This window comes from Prinia subflava, chromosome 33 (genome assembly GCF_021018805.1).
Source record: "Prinia subflava isolate CZ2003 ecotype Zambia chromosome 33, Cam_Psub_1.2, whole genome shotgun sequence".
Classification (NCBI taxonomy): domain Eukaryota; kingdom Metazoa; phylum Chordata; class Aves; order Passeriformes; family Cisticolidae; genus Prinia; species Prinia subflava.
In genome coordinates, this window is record NC_086279.1 from 71,631 (window position 1) to 77,553 (window position 5,923).

At 59.6% G+C, this 5,923-nt stretch overlaps 1 pseudogene; it reads left to right on the plus strand.

Moving 5' to 3' along the window:
- Positions 1-814: 814 nt before the first annotated feature.
- Positions 815-5,923, plus strand: LOC134563046 (N-acetylmuramoyl-L-alanine amidase-like; annotated as a pseudogene).

Genomic DNA, 5,923 nt, shown 5'->3' on the forward strand with positions numbered 1-5,923 from the left:
CCGGTGATCTATCTTGCATCCATCTTGGTCTGAGCCCTGGCCAGGCTCTTGTATTGTCCAAAGTGTATCCTTTAAGGGCCTTTTCCTAAATACCTACTGTATTTCCTTAACTCTGTCTAGCCTCTGTTCCAGGTCAGCCTCTCACAGGCATCAGGGGGACATGGACATGGATAGGGACGTGGGGAACATGGATGGGGACATGAATCGGGACAGCATCAGTGCCACCACCACCATCACCTTGGCCACAGCAAAGTGTTGTCTCATGCAGTTCCTGTCCCCATGTCCCCACTGCCATCCCTGCAGTGTCCCAGCTGAATGTCACCACCCACCTGGGGTGGATGGGGAACTTTTTCAGCTAGTGACAAGTGGCCTGGAAGTGAGTGACAGCCACCAGGGTGTCCCAGGACCACTGCGCTCAGGGGACCCCAATCCTCCCTGGGAACAGTCTGGGGACACAGCAGCTGGAGTCAGTGTCACCCAGGGGGTCACATGGCCTGCTGGCAGCATCCCCTGTCACCAGTCCTGGTGACTTCATGCACTGACATGTCCTGGTGGCAGTGTCCTCACAGGTGTGACAACATTGTCCCCTGATGTGTGTCTGGGTGGCATCGTGTCCCCATGCCCCGCTGTGGCTCCCTGTAACCCCTCTGTGAGTTCCTGACTCACTATGAGTCCCTGTCTCCTTCCTCATGTCCCTATCTCTCCCCCTATGTCCCTGCCCCCCACCCCCAGTGGGGCCAAAGTCCCTGAGGTTCTGAGCCCATGTCCAGCAGGATGTCCCCGTGTCTCTCAAGGTGTCATCGTGTCCCCCAGGATGTTCCTGTGCCTGCTCCTAGTACTGAGCATCAGCACTCGCCCTGGCACAGGTAGGGACACACCACAACATCCTGTGACATCCTTTGTCCTCTGATTTTGGATCCCTTCCCTTTTATTTTGTGTCATTTCCCCCTATTTTGTGTCCTTTCCACCTCTTTTGGATACTTTCCCAAATTTTGGGTCCCTTCCCACAGTTTTGGGTACTCTCCCCTTGATTTTGGCCCATTTTTGGATGCCTCCCCCTCCTCCAATCTGCTCCCCACCCCTGAACCCCCCTCATTTCCCACCCTCTGTGTCCCCAACTGAGCCCCTTCACCACATGGACTTGGTGCTCAACATCCTGGACTCCCTCGAGTCCCTGCCCTGGGGCGGCTCCCCTGGCACTGCCACAGCCTTGGGGAGGGGGCTGGGGGTCTGCAGTACTCTGGGGTGCTGGGCAGTGCTGGGCGAGCCCCCTGGGACCCCCAAACGCCCCCTGGCTCTCACCCCGGGCCAGGGTCATCTCCTGACCGAGCTCCTCCACCACGACCCGGCGACACCGGAGCTGGGGGTAGTGCTGTCCCCCAAGGGCTCCATGGTGGCCTTCAGTCCCTTCCTGGCCAGCATCAAGGTGGGGCTGAGATCTGGTGGCTTTGAGCGACTTCTCCCCACGCTCAAACCCTCCACTGACCGCCTCTTGGCTGTCACCATCGCTGAGGCTCTGGGGACACCTTTCCTGCTGGCGCAGGGGGGTGACAACAATGCCACCACACTAGGACCCGGCAGCTGCTGAGGCGATGCAAAGAACCCCCAGAATTACACCCTGAGGGGTCCTCTGTCCACTACCCTGTGGCCATCAGGGCCATGGATGGGGTGGTCCTGGGTGCGTGACTGGCCCAGGGACCCCTCCCGGTGGCCAAGCTGCTCCAGGGCTATTAAGGCAAAAGGAGTGGCTCGGAAGTAACTGGAGACCCCCCCAGCAGTTACTGGCACTGGGATTTTGGGGTGCTGGCAGGATGGGGACAGCTGGAGAAGGACATGGTGGAGATTTTGGAGGTGCTGAGGACACTGTTGCCCAGCCCGGAGCCCCTGAGGGATGTGGGGACACAGGAGGTGGCAGCTGTTGCTCATTGGGCAGCACAGGAGTTCAGCGAGTGCTACGTGAGTAGGGGCGGGGTGGCACCTCCTAAATGGGGGTGTCACCCCTCAAATGGGGGTTGTTCCCTTCAAAACGCCAGTTGTCACTCCCTGAACAGGGATTGTCACCTCCCAGACATGGACTGTCACCCCCTATGTCCCTAAAAGGTCTCTACAACGTCCCCATCAAGCCCCATGTCCCCATATGGCCTCTGCTATTTCCCCAAGGATCTGTCAAATCCGTTGTCCCCAGGTGGACTCTGCCAGGTCCTCAACGAGCCCCATGTCCCCACATCGCCTCTGGCATGTCCCCAGTGGCCTCAGAGAACATATCCAGCCCCTTGTCCCCATGTGGACACCACCACAACCCCAAGGAACCCCTTGTCCCCTGCTGGACTCTACTGTGTCCCCATCAAGCCCCATGTCCCCATGTGGCCTCTGCCATGTCCCCAAGAACCTGTCAAGTCCCTCGTGCCCTGGTGAACTCCACCATGTCCCCAAGGAGTCCCATGTCTCCATATGGCCTCTGCTATGTCCCCAGGAGCCCATCAAGCCCTTTGTCCCCATGTGAACTCTACCGTGTCCCCATCAAGCCCCATGTCCCCACAAGGCCTTTGCCATGTCCCCAAGATCTCAGATGACACCTCCACCTCCTCATCCCCACTGTGCCCAACCATTGTGCCCCACTGCCTGTGGGATGCCTGTCCCTACAGGGGCACCCTGGCTCCACTGCAGCCCCCGCTGCACTCGGTGTTCCTGCACCACTCACTGGAGTGGGCGTGGCCCTGCTGGACCTTCAACGCCTGCGCCCGCGCCATGAGGGACATGCAGCACTTCCACCAGGACACCCGTGGCTGGGACAGCATCGGCTACAGGTCGCTGTCACCTCTCCAGGACGATGGCACCTGCCACAGACCCTGGCACCCCCTGTGAGGGTGGTCATTGTACCTCTGTGGGGACTGTCACCTCACAGTTCCTGTCATCCCCCTGATTCCTGTCATTGTACCCCTGTGGGCACTGTCACCCCCACTGGTTCCTGTCACCCTCAGTGGGTAGAGCCACTGTCTCCCCATGGTCCCTATCAAGCCCCATGGTCACTGTCATCCCCCGTGGCCCCCACCACTGTTCCCCTGCAGTCCCTGCTGTTGTCCCCTCACAGACCACACCACTGACCTCTCACGGTCCAAATTTCTGTCCCCCCATGGCCCCACCATTGCCCCCTGAAGTCCCCACCACTGTCTCTTCATGGTCCCCACCACTGTGCCCGCACAGTCACCATCCCTGTCCCCATAAGCCCCCATAGACCCCACCATTTTCCCCACATTGTCCCCACCACTGTAATTCTTCAATCCCCACCACTGTCCTCTCACTGTCCCTCTCACTGTTCCCCTCGTGTCCTTGGAGCCTTGTGGTGGGCTTAGATGGGTGCCTGTATGAGAGCCGGGGGTGGCACTGGCTGGGTGCCCACACTAAGGGCTACAACACCCGAGGCTCCAGTGTCGGCATCAGTGGGGACTTCACAGCAACCCTGCCGCACCCCAACAAGTTGGCTGTGGTGCAGGACGAGCTCCTGCCCTGCACCATCCACTCCAGCCACGTCCAGCTGGACTTCACACTGCGTGGCCACTGCCAGCTCAGCCACACCGACTGCCCTGGCAATGCCCTCTTTGAGGAGATCCAGAGCTGGCCCAACTTCCAGAGGACACTGGTGGCCCCAGGCCTCAGGGTGGGTGACCTGGTGGGGTTGGTGGGAGGGGGTTTGGGGTCATCTTGGGACTGACCATGGGTCTTGTCCAGTGTGCAGTGAGGGGCAACCCCAGTTGGGGAGCCTGGGATGGATGGGGGCATGGAGAGGTTGGATCCTGGTCCAGATGGACACCAGAGCCATGTACTCCCAAAGGATGGACACTGGTCTGGATGGACGCCAGACAATGGATCCTAGCTTGACTCTGATTTGGACGGCCCCTGGCCCTGCAGCCCCCCAGCCTGGCCAGCCCCCAGCCCAGATGACCACAAGCCTGGCACCACCCTGTCCCAACCCACTGGCCCACCAGCCCATCCCAGCAGTAACAATCCCAAAACCCCCCAAAATAAACCCAATTCCAGAACATCGGTTCTGGGTGGTCCCTGCAGAGCAATGGGGAAACTGAGGCACAGGCTGGGGGAGTGACTTTGTGGTGATGGGAGGGAACTTCAGGAGCCATCCTGGAGACCCCAACTTCCTCACAAACAAGCACCATCCCCCCAAACTGACACCTGCAGCATCTCGTGTCCCCCAGCTGCCATTTTGGAGGGACTGCAGGAGCCACCATGACCCTGCATCTCCTTCGAGGAGTGACTTGTGATGTTGCAGAGTGCGGGCGCAGCAGCAGAGGTACCGTGGGGGACCGAGGGCAGGACATGGGGACAGTTCCCAAAGTCCCCAAGGCCCGCCTATGAGATGCTGCAGCCAAAGCAGAGCAGGTGGTGCGGGGTCATGCAGCATCCTTACGGGCATGCAGGGTGGTGGAAGTGGCCAGGAGCATTCCCAAAAATGTTGGCACCTCCACCCTGTAGGATGTGGGCCGCCCCCCACCTTGGAGTGCTGGTGACAAATTGCTGAGTGGCAGTGACAAAAAGCATGGGTGCCACCTCAGGGATGGCACAGAGAGGGGGTTCTGCAGTGCCACCAAGCCCCCCTGCTGAGGGGCACCACAGGGTGACAAAGTGGGGGGGCAGGGGTGTCCTCAGGGTGTGGAGGGAGCGGAGATGGGGAGTGGAATTGAGGTCAGGGTGCAACAGAAATGCCTCTGGTCCTGCCTGGACCCATTGCACTGGGGTGGCAAGGCTCCTGTCACCCTGTCGCTCTGTCCCCTGTCCTCCTGTCCTCCTGTCCCTGACAGGGCTGGGGACTGCAGAGAGCTGGCCTGAGGACCCACTGTGGGGGGAACCTCCTGACTGGGCAGGAGAACCCAAAAGTTGGAACCCCTGGGTTGGCAGGGACACCTCAGGGATTTGGGACTACACAAATTGGGACATTTTAAGGTGGGGGTGCCAGGTTGGGGATGTCCCCTCTTTCTCCCAAATCCAGCCCCTGGACCCACCCCCCCAAATTATTCTCCTCCATCCTATCACTCCCAAATTTAGCCCCGAAAATGATTCTCCCAATCTCACCAACCCCATATCCAACCCCAAAATGCCTTTCCCCATCCCACTGCCCCCAAATCCAGCTCTGAAGCCCCAAAACTATTCTCCCCATCCCATCAGTCACAAATTCAAATCCCAAAATGTCTCTCTCCGTCCCACTGCCCCCAAATCCAGCCCATGGACACCCAAAATGCCTCCACTCATCCCACCATCCCCAAATCCAACCCCGAAAATAACTCCCCCTATCTCACTGCCCCCAAATCCAGCCCATGGACCCCCAAAATGCCTCCACTCATCCCACCATCCCCAAATCCAACCCCGAAAATAACTCCCCCTATCTCACTGCCCCCAAATCCAGCACAATGGACCCCCCCCAGAATGCATCCCCCCCACTCCACAACCAACATATCTACCCCCTGAAACCCCCAAACTGGACTCTTCCCTCATCCCACAGATGGAGGTGGAAGCCTGCCTGGCTACTCGCGAGCCCCACACCCTACTGAAGACCTACAAGTGGTGCACCATGACTGCCGCCACCCCCAAGGGGGATACTAAAAGAGGCGAGGGGTCCCCGGGGAGCCGGTGCTGGGCATGGCTGCAGGGCTGGAAACGTTCCTACAGCCACCCCAACACCGACAGTGACAGGAGTGGTGACAGGAGTGTTCCCAAGGTCAGCGACTGCTGGTCACTGTTCCAGAGAGCGTTTTCTGCTGTTTCCAGGGCGCCCAAAGAGCCGTGGGGACCCGAGGGGACACGAGAGGACACAGCGGGACATGACGAGATGAAGCGACCCCTGAAGCAGTACCTGTGCTCCGTGGGCAGGAGGAGGGGTTATGGGGTGATGGGTGGGGGTGATGAATTTTGA